This window comes from Sciurus carolinensis, chromosome 16, assembly GCF_902686445.1.
Source record: "Sciurus carolinensis chromosome 16, mSciCar1.2, whole genome shotgun sequence".
Lineage (NCBI taxonomy): Eukaryota > Metazoa > Chordata > Mammalia > Rodentia > Sciuridae > Sciurus > Sciurus carolinensis.
The window spans coordinates 51,325,958-51,343,425 of record NC_062228.1 but is presented as its reverse complement, the minus strand read 5'-3'; the positions used below and the strand labels follow the sequence as shown (position 1 = coordinate 51,343,425).

The 17,468-nt window shown below is 46.2% G+C and overlaps 1 non-coding gene across 1 annotated transcript; it reads right to left on the bottom strand.

Annotated features, from left to right (window-relative positions):
- Nucleotides 1–1,094: 1,094 nt before the first annotated feature.
- Trnav-cac (transfer RNA valine (anticodon CAC)) lies at nt 1,095–1,167 on the bottom strand. Its single transcript has one exon. It is a non-coding gene; the product is annotated as a tRNA-Val (tRNA).
- Nucleotides 1,168–17,468: the final 16,301 nt, after the last annotated feature.

The window sequence follows — 17,468 nt, the reverse complement described above, 5'->3', positions numbered from 1 at the left end:
GACTCCATGCCTAGCACATGAACGCTCTGGCCTGCATTTTCTTTCTTCTTCCTCAGTGAAATCTTTATTATCCCTCTGAGCCCAGGGATCCACCTTCAGGTAAATCAATTTGGCTGACGTCCATACCAACTCTCAGGTATCACGTCCCTTTTTGTAGATGACGCTCTTGTTGGGAGCGGTGGTGTGCGCCTGTACTCCCAGCGGCTCAGGAGGCTGAGGCAGGAGGATTGTGAGTTCAAGGTCAGCCTTAGCAATTCAGTGAGGCCCTAAAGTAACTCAGTAAGACCCTGTCTCTAAATAAAACATTAAAAAGGGCTGGAGATGTGGCTCAGTGGTTGAGCACCCCTGGGTTTTCGATCTCTAGTACCAAAAAAAAAAAAAAAAAAAAAAAAAAAAGAAAGAGAAGACACTCTCAATTAAGCTGGGCTTTTAGGCAAGAGTGGAAAATGGGTGGATATTTTTGGTCAGGTCTAATTTGGTAGCAGGAGGGGTAGGGTCCTGCCAGTCCTGACTCCTAGCTTTAGGAGTTTGGACTTTCGTGAGGAGGGAACCGCCTGGGGCTTTAAGCGAGAGGGGATCTGTGCTCTGGGACACAGATCTTGCAGCTGCTCGTTGGGAGAACAGGGTCTGCGGGGTGTCCACTGAGAAAAGCAGATCTGAGCAGAGAGATCAGAGGGCAAGGAGAGCCAGGAAGAGTGAGAGGTGCCTGGGGAGGTGCCCGGTGGCCTTTCTGAGTGACAAGAGAGGACAGGATTGTGGGGGAGGGGGGGACAGAGGTGGCTCTGAGCTGTGCTGGTTGGGTCTGGGGTGGATCAGATGCCGTTAGCCTTGAGGTAAGGATGAGTCCGGATGGACAGGGACTGACACGCTAAACTCAGCTTTGGGTGAGTGCAGGCGGCGACAGGAGCCCAGCTGGAGCTCTAGGAGGCTGCGGCAGGAGCAGAGAAGTCGTGGAGGCCGCTCTGTGGGAAACGCTGGGCTGGCCTCCTCTCTTGGCACACGGCTGTGTGCTACTCTCCCTCAACCTGTTGATCAGTGATTTTTCAGGCATTCTGGTCAAACATTCTTAGTATTCAGGTCACATTTTTTTTTTTTAATGGTGCTGGGGATTGAACCCAGGACTTCGTGCTTGTGAGGCAAGCGCTCTGCCCACTGAGCTACATCCCCAGCCCATCAGGTCACATATTAATTGCCAGGAAGTCTTGGAAAATGGGGGGCTGTGAACAGATGAGAGGAGAGGTGGAAAGGGGAGAAGTGAGACCAGGAAGGATTTTCAGAGAAAGATAATAAGGAAGAGTGGACAGGTCAAAGTGCATGTTATAAAACACTTAGACATTCATTATGAACCCCTCAAAACACGGTGTAAATGTAAAGTTCTGTTGAGAACATGGTGTCCACCAGCCAGAAGAGGGAGGGCTGAGACCAGGATTGTGAAGCAGAAGTTGAAGCCCGACATGGTGGCGTGTGCCTGCAATTCCAGCCACTTGGGAGGCTGAGGCAGGAGGATTCAAGTTGGAGGCTAGCCTCAGCAATTGAGTGAGGTCCTGTCCCAAAATAAAAAAATTAAAAGGGCTAGGGATGTGGCTCAGTGGAAAGCACCCATGGGTTTAATCCCTGGTACGAAATGAGGTTGAAGTTTAAAGCTGGACTATTAGGTCTAGAAATCTCCTTGGAAGAGTTTAAAAATTACTGGACCAATTCAACCTCTTGGTAGCAATGAGCTTTATATGTTCATATTGCAATATAAAATATTAATAGCAAACAAATATTCTGCACTTAGTGTTTAGGCCGTGTGCTAAACACTTGAGCTTAATGACTTCATTCCATGCACACAGCAGCATCTGGGTAAATTTTATTAACCCTATTTTGCAGGTGAGGGAACAAAGGGACAGTCACTTGCCCAGTCACTTGCAGCTTGTGAGCTAAAACCAGAATTTGAAGCTAGTCTGCCTGGAGGAGGGCTTTTAACCACTCAGCAGTTCAGTGTAGTTCAGTAATTCCATGTTTGCTTGCTTTGCTTTGCCTTAAAATAAGACAGATATGCAAGAGCAGGAAGGCTGCAGAAAGTGATAAGGTAGGACTTCTCCCCGAGGGGTCCCTGGACTGTCCATGTTGGAATCATGTGAGATGTTTGTTAGAAATTGAGATCTGGAGCCTGGCACGGTGGTGCACGCCTGTGATCCCAGTGGCTCAGGAGGCTGAGGCAGGAGGATCCTCAGTTTGAAGCTGGCCTCAGCTACTTAGTGAGGACCTGAGCAACTTAGTAAGATCCTGTCTCAAAATAAAACATAAAAAGGGCTGGGGATGTGGCCAGTGGTTAAGCACCCTTGGATTCAATCCTTGCTACCAAAAAAAAAAAAAAAAAAGAGATCCATCCGTAGGTCTCACTCCCTGGGACCAGCTGAAGGCAAAATTCCTAACACTGACATCTGAGACCTAGCGAGGGGGCTGGATGTCTGGAAGGCAGCGGGATCTTGGCCTGCACGGTCACCACAGTCCTTGATCGTGCGTGGAGTCGACCTTGCAGTCTGTGCGCTCTTTCTCTGGGCTCTTGCAGGGCCGGGGTTGGGGCGGGGGGGACCAAGAAAGGATGAAACCTCACAGGCATTCAGGCTAGAAAAAGTCTTCAGAGGCCGCCTCTGATTTACACTTTCCTTTCACTCTTCGTGGACGTCTTTCCCTGCCCCTGCCTCGGGGATGGGTTTCACTTCTCTGTCCCCAGGGAGCTTACCACCTGGGCGGGGGCGGGGACGGGGGAGGGGAGCGAGCCTCTGTGGTCGGCGCTGGGGCGGGTGGGCTCAGGAGAGGAGCAGCAGCTGTGGCGCTGCTCCGACTGGAGCTGAAGTTCAGCGGCTTCTCGGAGTGGGGGGCCTGCGGGAGCTGAGGGCGGGAAATGGCGGGATCGCAGCTGAGACGGGAGTGGAGAGCCTGTGGCCCTCCGCTGGCGACTGTGCTGGTCCTCCCCTTTTTCAAGACGCAGGGCTGACCTACCCTGAGGGTCCTGAGCCAGGCAGTGCAGGAGAGCAGGAGGGACGTGAAGCTGCTCCCTCTACTTCACCGACTGGCAAGCCTGGAGGGCGATCCGGTTGGATCCCCTCCCTCGGAGGAGGACAATCCATCTTACCCAGCTTACTTTCTAGAATGTTCACATGCTCTGGCCTCGGGGAAATCCAGAACTGACGGGTGGCCCTGGGCCAGGGGTGAGGAGACCCAGATCTGCTGTCATCTGCAGTGTTCTCGTCACTCATGCCCCCTCCGGAAACAAGTTTTCTGATCTGAGAGTGGCTGGATCTGACCGAGTTCATCTGCAGCTTCCTCCTTGCTCTCAGGTTCCAGTCCTGTAGTGAGCTGTGGGCATATGCCTCTGTCCCCCAGAGGAGCAAGCTGTGAGTTCTGTTCCTGTCTCTTGAGCAGCTCTGCCTTTTGGTGGCCGAAGATGCCCCCCAAGTTTGTGCCCAGGGCAGTCTCGAGCCAGGAGCCCCCAGGGGCCTTGAGGAAGGAGGGCCCCTGCCATTGCCAAGTCAGGTCTTGGTATTGACATGCCTTTCTCCGGCTCATCCATTTCCTGCACAGCCTACCCCGTTCACCACACCCGACTTCTGGAGGAGGGTAAATGCTTGGGTAAAATTTCTGGCTGTGGTTCCCTAAAACCAACACCAGGAAATTCTCTTTACAGTCATAGGGTTTCTCCTTCACATTTTCCCTTTCCCCAGAGAACTGGATGGAACACCCAGGGCCCAGAGAGACACGTGTGCCTGTCTATAGTGGGTGGGGGTCATATGATGGGTTGGTTAATATCGCCTAGGGAACTCCTGTAGCACATGTGGGAACCCACACGGGGTCCCGATGTCCTGTAGGTCACTGCCACCCAAGGGTTTAGGGGAGGTGCTGTGAACGCAGGAGTCTGTTGCCTGGGTGTGTGTGGAGGGGGTAGAGAGGGGCCAGTGACAGTTGATGCAGAGAGGAAATGATTCAGGAGCTGGTTTCTCCGTTTCTGTCTTTTGTGCAATGCGCTGGCCACGTGCATTGTCAGAGGCTGATAAGATGTTAGAAGTTTCCTTAATGCGGCCTGAAGTTCACCTTGTTTTATTCCTGGGTGTGTATCCTGTGAGGGGTTGGGAGGTGGAGGACGGAATAGTCAAAGCTTCCTGAACAGTCTGAGGCCAGGTCTCAGGAGTGAGGAGTTGATCGTTATTAGTCATCACCACCTTTGGATTTATGAGTAGAACCCAGAGGATTTGAGAGTTTCTGTGACACCCTGCTGCTCTGGGAAAATTAGGGACAAGTTGAAAAGTAGGAAACTGGTTAGATTTATGCTTTTTTTCCCCCCTAAACTATATTTAAGCATTCTCACCTTTAAAAATAATTCCACTTTTCTTCTCTACCATGTCCCGTGCACTTCCTCACTGTGTCTCCTTTTTTTTTTTCTTTTTGGTACCAGGGATTGAACCCAGGAACTCTTAATCACTGAGCCACATCCCCAGCCCTTTTTAATTTTTTTATTTAGAGACAGGATCTTACTAAGTTGCTGAGGGCCTCACAAAATGACGCTGGCCTTGAACTTGCAATCTTCCTGCATCAGCCTCCCAAATCTGGGATTACAGGTGTGTGCCACCATGCCCTGCTTCGTTAGCTGTTCTTAAGAACATTAACAGCAAGATGGCATTAGCGGGGACATGGCAGGACACTTTGGGGCTTGCAGAATGGTCTCTGTGTGGAATTATGATTACTGTGTTCAGGAAAGGATGTTGGGCAGTAGTTAGGGGTAGGGTAGGAGAGAGAAAGATGCACAAGAAATGCTTAGACCAACTGGTGCCAAGGTTTTTTTTTGTTTTTTGTTTTTGTACCAGGGATTGAACCCAGCGGTACTTAACTACCGAGCCACATCTCCAGTCCTTTTTTGTATTTTATTTAGAGACAGGGTCTCACTGAGCTGCTTAGGGCCTGGCTAAGTAGCTGAGGCTGACCTTGAACTCACAATCCTCCTGCCTCAGTCTCTTGAGCCACTGGGTGGTGTCAAGGTTTTGTCTGAGGCTCGCACACTAAGCCCAGGTCCCGTCTACCACAATGAGGTGCTGAGACAGCGCAGTTGGAACCTCTCCCTGTTTCCTCACATTCTAAGACTCTGTGATGGCCTTGTTCATGTGAGCCTGCTGTCACTTGTGTGAAACTGCTCAGGTTAAGGTGGGTGACGAGTTTCCAGACCTCACATTCTTAGTGTTGGCTCTGGGCCCTACGTGTTCTCGCTTCCCCAGGATGACTATAGAAACTGTATTAACCTGGATCTTGCTGTGACTCTATGACCAGCTCAGCTGCTCCCTGAGTACACTTTAGCCTGAGGGAGGGGGGCCTTTGGAGCCAGGCAGACTAGACCCGAATTTAAATCCACTTCTTACTTTATTAACTGTGCGACCTTGGACAACTGACTTAGGCTAAGACTCAGTTACTACATCTGTAAAATGGAGATGATACCCACATTACAGTTATAATAGTAGCTAATCATATATAGTATAATAATAGCTAAAATACATGGAACTCTGGGCACTTATTCAGTTGGTTGTCGTCCTCTCTAGAGATTAGCTGCTATTGTGGCTGTCATTTTCATATGAGGAAATGCAGGCACAGATGGTGAAGTGGCATGCCCGTATTCACTTGTAAGCAGTGGAGCTGGGATTCTGAGCAAGGACAGTCCAAGGACACCCCAAGCCCGTGTCCTTAACTACTGCACTAGACCGTGTACTCTGCTGTATGTTCATATGGATGAACTGAGGAAAACATTTAAAGCAGTGGGCTTAGTGCCTGGCAAAGAGCAGTCACTCGGTCACGGTAGCTGTTACCACCAGAGTAGAGGAGTCTGCTTTCCAAGGTGGACGTCTGCCTGGCTTGTGGGAGATGTGGCCCTAGGTCGGGGAGGGCAGGAGAGAGGTGAGTCTTCCTGCTGACTTGGGGTTTGCAGGTTCTTCTTCTCCAAGGCTTCTTCCAGCCCAGGGCTCTTGGGCAGGGTTTATTGGCAAAAGTCTTGTTCCTGTTGTGCCACAGCTGTTTGATGGGCCCGAAAGGAAAATACAGGAGATGAAACTGGGCACCATAGGGAGGGGCTCCCTGCCCACAAACCAGTTGCTCCAGAATCTTGTTCTGACCCTTGATTCAGAAAATCTGGCTTTTATTTCCTAACATTTTACCTTTTATTTGGTCAGGGGTCTTGGACACGCTACCTGTAGGCCTGGCGGGGTGGGGACAGGGTCAATGCCAGGAGGCTAAAGAGACCCTGAAGTTCCCTGGGGAGCCCCAGACGTTTGCTCCCGAGGACGTGAGCATCAAGCTCGTCCGGTTTTCCTTGTCGTGTGTACCTTGGCTCTCCACCTGGCCCTGGGCACAGCTTGGCCAGCCAGCGAACACATCTGCCCCATCCAGGCACTGGCTGGGTTATAGGCAGTGAGGTTTGTGGCCGAAGCCTTTTTAGATTCTGAGGGACCTGGATTCTCATCATGGATCTGCCACTTTTAGTCGTGTGACCTCGACAGTTGATTCATATTCTCTGAGCCTCAGTTTTTCTCGTTTGCGAGAAAAATCATGAGGATCGAATTAAAGAACATCTGTCAAGCTCCCAGGAGGACAGCCCACGCTGCAGTGGCTGCGAATCGCACAGGGTCACCGCGAGGTGCAGGCGGGGCCGGGGATGAATATGAAATACAATCCCTTCCCTTTAGGGAGGATCCGCCCTTGATGGGCTGAGAGGTAGTAACACAGGTGAATGTGTCAATCACAGGGTTGGGATGTGCGCAGTGTGTCACCGACCAGCTGTGTCCCAGGCGCGGAGAGTGGTATGAGGACCTAGGTAGGAGAGCTGCCCCTCCAGGTTAACCTTGCAGCTTGCAGAGTTTGGAGAGGAAGGTGGAGGGACACTTCAGGAAAGTGCTAGAATCAGGCCAAGCAGCATCAGTGCAGGGACCAGAGAAACCAGTGGGATCAGAACCCAGAGAGGTTCGAGGTGCCTGTAATCCCAGCAGCTCCACAGAGGCTGAGGCAGGAGGATCGCAAGTTCAAAGCCAGCCCCAGCAACAGTGAGGTGCTAAGCAACTCAGTGAGACCCTGTCTCTAAATAAAATATAAAATAGGGCTGGGGATGGGACTCAGTGGCTGAGTGCCCCTGAGTTCAATCCCTGGTACCAATAACAACAACAACAACAACAACAGAAAAACTCTCCTGGGTTCAATCCCTGACACTAAAAAAAAAAGTAAGATATGTAGACCACGATTGTAGTCTCTAGCTAGAGTCTATGATTCTAAGACACAGGGAGATTGTTTTAATAATAAATGGCAGAACTGGTTTGAGGAGGAGAACCTGGAGGTAGAGGTGTTATTCTGGAATCCAGTGCAGTATCAGGCTCAAAGTCTCTTCCGGCTCATGGCTCCAAGGGTAGGCGAGGAAGGCCTTGACTCACCTACGCTTGACAGATGTTCTTGAATGTTTGGGTTCTTTGACATTTACAACTCCATTAAGTTGGGGTTCTACAAGATGCCTCCTCAGGAGACACCATCTTTGGGACACCTGGGGAAGTGACATTGGTAAACTGTTCCAGGAAAAAAGTGATTAGTGAGCATCAGGTTTATATCATTCCTGTTCTGCAATAACCCAAGGACAAAAATAACAGTAGTCCCTTATTGTTTCTCTTAAGATGTAGAGTTTTCTAATTTACAGACTTTTTTTTTTTTAAGAGATGAAGTCTCACTCTGTTGCCCAACATGGCCCCCAACTCCTAGGGCTCAAGATCCTCCTGCCTCAGCCTCCTGAGCAGCTGCAACTCCAGGTGCGCACCACCGTGCCTGGCCTCAGACTCCTTTCATGGGGTTTCCCAATGTACAAAACAGTTTCATGAGCATTATCTCATTTTCTTCTCACCAGAACCTCCTGAGGGAGGTCAGGCAGGTGGTATCTTCATTTTACAGATGAGCAGAGGTCGTAATTCCTTAGACTTTTCAATCTAGGCCTCTTCCCTCTAAGGGTAATTATCTTTTCCTTGCTCCATGTTCCTTAAACAGGAAATGGGAGTTTATTTCTTCCATTAGTTAGTCAGTCCAACACATGTTCATTAAGTGCCCAGCATGCATTAGGTACTCTACTAATTAGAGGTTGATAGAAGATCATATATTTAAGAAAAATATATTTTGCTATGACGTGGTGGCACATGCCTCTAACTCCAGAGACTCAAGAGGCTCAGGCAGGAGGATCACAAGTTTGAGGTCAGCTTCAGCAATTTAGCAAAACCCTAAGCAATTTAGCGAGACCCTGTCTGAAAATAAAAAAAATAAAACGGGCTGGAGACGTGGCTCAGTGATTATGTGTCTCTAATACCTGGTACCAAAAAAAAATTTTTTTTCTGATTGTAAAGCAATACATGAATACGTGTTTATTACAGAAATGTGCTAATTGGAGAACTAGATATATTTTAGGCTTTTATTATTGCCTACTTTTCTACTTATTGAGATCCTATCATGTATATAACTTTGTAATCTGATTTTTTTTCACTAGTTATGGTTATTTTCTCATTATTACAATTTTAACAAACTTTTTTTTGGTGCTGGGGATTGAATCCTGAGTCTCTACCACTGAGCCTCTACTACCTCCAGTTACTTTAATAAACACTTTAAAATGACTGTACAATATTATATTTTAGGCTCACTATCTGTTATTTGAAATGCTTGGAACCAATCAGATTACAGATTTTTAAAAAATGTTCGAATATTTGCACACACATAATGAGACACCTTGGAGATGGGACAGAAGTCTAAACATGCAGTTTGTTTACATTTCACATATGCTTTCTACGCATACCTTAAAGGTGCATGAAATATTTTTATTTTATTTTATTTTATTTTATTTTTTTTGCAGTACTGGGGATTGAACTCAGGGCCTTGTGATTGCGAGGCAAGCACTCTACCAGCTGAGCTATCTCCCCAGCCCGAAATATTTTTAATAATTTTGTTCATGAAACAAATTTTGTATATACTGAATCACCAGAAAGCAAAATGTCACCCTCAGTCACCCTTACGGAGGATCTGTGGTTGTTTGACATCATTCCTGATTGAATTTATATGCTGCTGATAAACAATCATTCATTCTTATGTAAGGACTTTATAGTAAAAATATGACATGTGACTGGGTGTGGTAGCCCATGCCTGTAATCCCAGTGGCTCAGGAGGCTGAGGCAGGAGGATCTCGAGTTCAAAGCCAGCCCCAGCAAAAGCAAGGCACTAAGCAACTCAGTGAGACCCTGTCTCTGAATAAAATACACAATAGGGCTGGGGATGTGGCTCAGTGGTTGAGTGTCCCTGAGTTCAATCCCCAGTACCTCCACACCAAAATATGACATGCCATTAATACAGCAGAAAAGCAAGGCAATCAGGGCAACTAAGTAACACAGCAGCACCACCTGAATACCCACTATTTGCTGCTGAACACCAGCAACAGCAAGCAGTAGCATTCTTTCATCTCTACCTATCACGCTGTGTGTGTGTGTGTGTGTGTGTGTGTTTAGTTGTAGATGGACACAATACCTTTATTTTATTATTTATTTTTATGTGGTACTGAGGATTGAATCCAGTACCTCACATGTGCTAGGCGAGCGATCCACCACTGAGCCCCAGCCCCAGCTCCCATGTTGTGTTTTGACTTTTTTCTTTCGGTACTGGTGATTGAACCCAGGGATGCTCTAACACTGAGCTACATCCCCAGCCCTCCTTTTTGTTTTTTTGAGACAGGGTCTTGCTAAGTTGCTTAGGCCAATCTCAAACTTGCGATCCTCCATATAAAGAACTCAAAAAACTTAATACCAAAACCCACAAATAACCCAATCAATAACTGGGCTAAGAAAATGAACAGACACTTCACAGAAGAAGATATACAATCGATTGGCAAATATGTCAAAAATGTTCAACATCTCTAGCAATTAGAGAAATACAAATCAAAACTACACTAAGATTTCATCTCACTCTAGTCAGAATGGCAATTATCAAGAATACAAGCAGCAATAAATGTTGGTGAGATGTGGGGAAAAATGTTCACTCATACATCGTTGGTGGGACTGCAAATTGGTGCAACCACTGTGTAAAGCAGTGTGGAGATTCCTCAGAAAACTTGGAATGGAACCACCATTTGACCCAGCTATCCTACTACTCGGTTTATACCTGAAGGATTTAAATCAGCATACTACAGAGATGCAGTCACATCAATGTTCATAGCAGCTCAATTCACAATAGCTAAACTATGGAGCCAACCTAGATGCCCTTCAACAGATGAATGGATAAAGAAAATGTGGTATATATACACAATGGAATATTATTCAGCCATAAAGAAGAATGAAATTATGGCATTTGCAGGTAAATGGATGGAGCTGGAGAATATCATGCTAAGCAAAATAAGCCAATCCCAAAAAACAAAAGGCTGATTGTTGTCTCTGATATGCGGGTGCTAATTCACAGTAAGGGGTGGGGGTGGCTAGGGAAGAACAGAGATAATTTGGATTAGAGGAGAGTGAAGGGAGGGGAGGGGGCGCGGGGTTAGGAAGGATAGTAGAACCCTATGTGCATATGTGATTACATGACTGTAATCACATACTCTACACCATATACAATCAGAAGAATGAGAAGTTATGATGGGTCAAGGGGTGTGGGAGTAGGAAGGGTAGTAGAGTGAACAGACATCATTACCTCATGTATATGTATGACTGCATGACCAACGTGATCCTACAATATGTACAATCAGGAAAGTGAGAAATTACATTCCATTTATGTATAAGCTATCAAAATGTATAAATGCATTCAACTGTCATGTACAACTAGTTAGAACAAATAAAAAACATTTAAAAAATGCATTCTATTTTCATGTATAAATAATTAGAACAAACAGAAAAACAACAACAACAACAACTTGCGATCCTCCTGCCTTAATCTTCCAAGTAGCTGGGACTACAGGCTAGACATTTTTAAAAGATACTGCAGAGACTCTATTGGAAGAAGTTGAGGGACCAAGGAACGGGTCCTCTAGGGATAAGAACACAATGTGTCAGATGGCTTTTTAAAGTGTTTCCTTTAGTGTCATCTGTATCATTTAACAACAGCTTAATTTTTTTTGTCAAACAAGACTTTTTTGGGGGATGTAGCTGAGTGGTAGAGTGCTTGTCTAGCATGCGCCAGGCCTTGGGTTCAATCCCCATCACTGGAAAAGAGGTCTCTCTTTGATTTCTATAAACTGACTTGATTACTTGTTCTGTTATGAATGTACGCTCCTTTAGTCCTTCAGAAAGCTTGTCACATATTTTCACCATGTCATTTATAGCCCCTTTTCCTGCAGTGTTAACAATTATTATCATTGTCTCTATTATCACAATCACCTTGATTCAAAACTCTTTTGGAGCTGGGCACGGTGGTGCACACCTGGAATCCCAGCAGCTGTGGAGGCTGAGGCAGGAGGATTACAAGTTTGAGGCCAGCTTCAGCAGCTTAGTGAGGGCCTGTGTCTAAAATATTAAAAAGGGCTGGGGATGTGGCTCATGGTTAAGCACCCCTGGGTTCAGTTCTAGTACCAAATTAAAAAAAAACCTCACATTCTGACTATTTCATCACTGGCCAATAAATGAACAACTGGAGAGTCCTTATTTTTGTAATTATTTTTATTCACTGTGCTGGGGATTGAACCCAGGGTCTTGCACATAAGTGCTCGACCACTAGGCTATATCCCCAACCCAGGAGCCTCATCACTGATGTTAAAAACTTCTATATCCACTTCTTTCAGCTTACAGACAGACTTTTAAGGTATATTTTTTCATGGATAAGGAGGTCAGACATCATTTATTCTTAACTGACGTAAGAATCCTTCAAAGTTCCACCTTGCTGAGTATCATCACTGAACACAACTACAGGCCAGAGGTTATGCCAGGCAGGCACAGCTGTGTTGCAAGGATTGGCCATACAGCTTATTAATAACCTGGCGAGAAAGTATTTTATATTTAATCTTTTATTGAGTGTATGAATTCACTAATTTGTTAATTCATTTTTATTGGCATTTGGGACGTGGGATGGGACGTTACCTTGGGGTATGCCCTTCCTCATTTTTATTCTTCATTGAGCTAAGGATATCCTGGTCACATGACTGAATGAACAGCGTCACATCTGGGGAAAGCGTGTTATAAACATTATTTTTTGATGAGAATTTTAGCCTTAGGATGAGCAGGATAGTTGTCAAGGAGTAAGAGAATGTTACCATTGAGTTACATCCCCAGTTCTTTTCTAAATTTTTTGCGATGGAATCTTGCAGGGAATCAGCAAAGAAACATAGTCCGTGGGCCTGGCCCCACGTGGGGCCTGCTGGGGTCCCTGCTGTTGCTTCCTCAGGACGAGCAGTCACACAATTTTATTGACCTCTGTGGGCTGGGGCGGGGGATCTGGGCACGCGGCCCAGATCCGGGGTGGCCTTTATGCTGAACGAACTGTTGTGCACACCTGCGTTTTGACTGTAATCACATTTCAGAGCATTTCAGATTTCCAATTTTTGGATAAGAGAGGCTTAATATATTAAAGGGCAATTCTTAGGTATCTGGGTTGTTTCCTCTTCTTCCTCTTGTAAACATTGCCATGAGGAATGTGACTTTGTATTAAATTTGTTTTGCATTTCTAGTTATTTCCCTAGTGTGATATTCCAAAAACTAATAGATGGAGTTACTTAGGCTCTTATCAATATTGCCAAATCTTTTCCCACAAGTCATTATAATGATTTGTACTCTGACTGGCACAGGAGATGAGTAAGGGATTTTGAAATGGAAAAGAAACTGTTTTCTATTTCTCTGGACTCAAGGAGCACCTCGGGGGGAGAGGGCATCTGCCGTTGGAACCCAGATGTTGTTTTTGGTGAAAGTCATTCAGACACCCTAAAGGGTAGAACCGTCTTTGACAAAAGTCAGGCCAAGTATATGCAGGTTCCAGAAATAAAAAGGCAGACTGGGGCTGGACCAGCAGCTCAGTGGTAAGCACTTGGCCAGCAGGCGGGAGGGCCTGGGGATTCATCTCCAGCAGCTGCGAGGGGGAAAGAAAGGGTCCAGGTGAGTTTCAGGCAGTAGAAGAAATTCCAGGGTCTCAAAATTGGAGCCGTGAGGTGGGGCTAAAGTTCAGGAACCTAGAGAGAAGAAAGGGAAGGGCTGGCCCTGACCCTGACCTCAATCCCCAACACCAGCGGGGCGGGGGCAGCTGGCTTCACAAACAGCATGGCCTGGGGCCTGCAGTGGGAGTGAAGAGTCAATTTAGGCCGAAACTGCTGGGGCGAGATAAGGAGCCCAGGAGCTGAATCTGGAATCCAAGCAAGTTCAGATCCAGGCACAAGGTTAGACTTCAGTTATTGTCACTTGAAAACTTCTGTCTCTTTAAAAAAAATTCTTTTGGTTATTTCTTTTCTTGTTCTTGTTGTTAGTTCCTATTGAAAATATTGCAGACATCTTGGCTGAACTAAGCAGAGAAAATTCGTCCTTACACGGGCCTGCATAGCTGCGGTGACAGGAGGAGATGCTAAAACCCAGGTGGCGCAGGCTGTGCCTCGCGTGACCCTTTTTATGACTTCAGCAGCACCCGTTATACTGTCCTTGCGCTTTGTTCTTTATCTGAATGCATGTGGGATTTTCTACAGTCTCTCTCTCTCTCTCTTTTTTTTTCTTTTTTTTTATGGTACCAGGATTGAACCCAGGGAGGCTCTGAGCCACAGCCCTTTTTATTTTTTATCTTGAGGCAGGTCTTGCTAAATTGCTAAGGGCGTTGCTAAATTGCTGAGGCTGGCTTTGAACTCACCATCCTCCTGCCTCAGCCTCCTGAGCTGCTGGGATTACAGGTGTGCACCACTGCCCCCGGCAAATTTCTGAAAACAATGTAATAGTTGAAACTGTTTTCTCTTTCTCTTTCTTTTGTTTTTTTTGGGGGGGGCGGGGGAGGGGGGAACCGGGGCACTTGGCCACAGAGCCACATCCCCAGCCCTATTTTGTATTTTATTTAGAGATAGGGTCTCACTGAGTTGCTGAGGGCCTCGCTGTTGCTGAGGTTGGTTTTGAACTCCTGATCCTCCCGCCTCAGCCTCCTGAGTCCCTGGGATTACAGGTGTGCACCCCACACTTTTAGGGAAGTAAGTTACTTCATAGAACTATTTAGCAGTTGAGTTGAAAGCATTTCAGAGACATTCTGGCTGCAGGATGTAGATTTTTAGAAATACCCTTTGGGAAATGGTGAAGTTCTGAATTTCCTTTGCCACCAACCATTATACAAATGACTCCAGTTCCTCCGCATCCACTTTAAACTGTAGTTAAAACTCCGTGAAGCACCGTGTTTCCTGATTCTATGTCTTTTCAACTTTCATCAGGAACGCCTTCCTCTGTTATGCCATTATTGCCATTTGCCAATTTCCTGCTGAAGTGCTACCCTTCATGAGAACCCTGAGGAAGAAATGATATCTCCCTGCTTCGCAGAGTTCAGTTTTTAGACCCCCTCATGGCTCTGATGCTCTCTGCCTAGTATTTTTTTTTAATTGGTCATTATAATTATACGTAACAGTGGGATTTGTTATACCATATTTATATAAGCACATAACATAATTTAATCAATCTCATTCCCCTCTACCTAGCGTTATAAATGGGCTATCACTTCTATTCCCACTAGAAGGAGGGATCACATAATTTAGCTGTGAGGGTCCCATAGAAACTAGCCCAGGGCCTGTCAATGTTGAATGAATGATCTGGATGAACTATATTCCTAACTTAGTGCCATGGTATTTTATGTGTCAACTTTACTGGGCTGTGGGATGTCTAGATACCTGGTCAAACATTATTTTGAGTATTTCTGTGAGGGTGGTGGTGTGATGGGCTGACAGATCTGGCTCCATGAGAATGTTATAGGCCAGACTCTAAAGGAAATGACCAAACAGACTCCATTTTGCTCTGAGACTCCATGTCATGTAGGAAATAAGCTTCTCCCATGGGAACACCCCGCCTCTGTACCCATCAGCAGTTACTTAGTGTGACATGTTTAACAATACAGAATGATAATTCCTATGTAAAGAAATTGCTCTCTTTTGATCCCTATTGCTCCTAAACAATGTACCATGTGAACAGTGATTGTGTGGATGTTAGTAACCATTCTTTAGTTTGTACCTAGGTAAGGGTCATTTTGACCCACTTCCCCCTCTGTCAATGATCTCATGATGTTAATGTGTAATTTCGAATCATAGCAACAGACACTTATGATTGATGTGATTTTTGGTATAAGAACCCCTACAACCCTGTGGTCGGGGCTGTTCTCCCAATAGCCATTTTTTGGGGCATTGTGTGAGATAGTCAGCCGGCCGGCTTAATAAAGACTCTCAAATTTGGACTTCTCAGTGGTGATCGGTCTGTTCTTAAGTTGCGCCCCATAACAGTTGGATGAGATTAACATTTAAGTGGGTACACCAAGTAAAGGAGATTGTTCTTGCCAGGTATGGTGGTACATGCCTGTAATCCTAGTTACTCAGGAGGCTGAGACAGGAGGATCCCAAGTTGAAGGCCAGCCTCAGCAATTTAGTGAGACCCTGTCTCAAAGTAAAATAAAGAGCAGTTGGGGTTGTGGCTTAGTGGTAGTGTGCTTATCTAGCATGTGTGAGACACTGGGTTTGATTCTCAGCATCACATAAAAATAAATAAAATAAAAGCATTGTGTTCATCTACAACTAAATTTTTTTTTTAAATTAAATAAAATAAAGAGGGCTGGGGATGTAGTATTGTCCCGACCCGCGGGACATCAACGCGGACGGCAAACCTAAGAGAGAAGGAATGAAGGGACAAGAGACGCAGGGAGAGACAGCAAGACAGGAATTCTGATCAAGCTGCAAATTTTTATTGTTCTCACGGGTATTTATGCTGAGGGAATGAGGGGTATGACGAGGTGCAGCCTGGTTGGTTGTATTCTTCTGCTGGGTTCCTGATAGGGTGCAAATTCGCGCTGGCGGGAAGGTGAAGTTCGTGCCGGCGGGAAAGTGTAGTCCCGGAAGAGAAGCCGTGGGTGCCATAGGCGCCATACTGTCAGAATTATCAGCCAGGAGGGGGGGGAGGGGCGCTGCTGCTTATGTAAAGGTCAGAATGTTCTCAGAATGAGAACTTCTTGGTCCCTGACATAGTATATTGGTAAATCACCTGCCTAGCATGCATGAGGCCCTGGGCTCAATTCCTAGTACTGCCAATAAAAATTAATAATAATAATAAAATAAATAAATAAATAAATAAAATCAACATCTCTGCATGATTAAAAAAAAATAGGTTGCTCTGCCCAGTGTGAGTGGGCCTTATCCAATCAGTTGAAGGCCTGAAGAGAACAAAAAGTTTAGCCCTCCCCAGAGTGAGGGTTTCTTCTGTCTGCCTGCCTTTGACTTGGGACACGTCTTGGTTTCCTGCCTTCGGACTCCAGCGGAAATTTCAGCTTTTCCTGGGGCTCGAGCCCATGGGCCTCCAGACTCGAAGTGCACTTGCGGCTCTCCTGGGCCTCGACTTTGCCAACTCACCCTGATGATCTTGAGACTTGTCTCCACCGTGCTCTTGTGAAACAATTCCTTACAACAAACCTCTTTTTATATGAGTCCCCCCACCACACACTCACACACTGCATTAACATGGGACACACTAAAAATAATGCTCACCTTTTTTTTGGTATGGGGAATTGAACCCAGAGGTGCATTAACCACTGAGCCTCATCCCCAGCCACTTTTTTTCTTCTTCTTTCCTTGCAGTGCTGGGGATTTGAACCCAGGGCCTTGTGCTTGTGAGGCAAGCACTCTACCAACTGAGTTATGTCCCCAGCCCATCCCTATCCCTTTTTAATATTTTACTTAGAGACAGGGTCTTGCTGAGTTGCTTAGGGCCTTGCTAAGTTGCTGAGGTTGGCTTTGCATTCATGATCCTCCTGCTTCAGCCTCCTGAGCCTTTGGGATTATAGGCATTCCCTACTGTGCCTGGCTGATGCTTGATTTCCTTTGATTCCTTTCATACCCTGAACCTTTTTTATCTGAACTCTTCTCCTTTTTCCAAGATTGCAGGCACATGGGACTCTGAGGCTGCCTTGGCCCTGCAGCTGTGGACTGACCGGGGCCTGCCTGGTTCCTCACAGAAGGCCCCGACCTGCCTTGCTTTTGAGTCCTCCCGACCCTGCCTCATCAGAGTTCCCATTTAGTGAGGCAGATCCCAGCTTGGTTCTGGGAAAACAACTTGACTATCTCAGTGCTTCATTTGGGGTTGAAGGCTCGCTAACCTTCTCACAATCATGTGGTAAATGAATTGACTGAAATATCAAGCAGTTTCATAAAACAGGATGAGAAGTTTAGTAAGAGCAGAGGCCAGACAGGAGAACTTTCCTGGGAGTCAGTTTTGGGGTTAGCATCCTGTGTACTTACTGCTCTGCCAGAGTCTCCC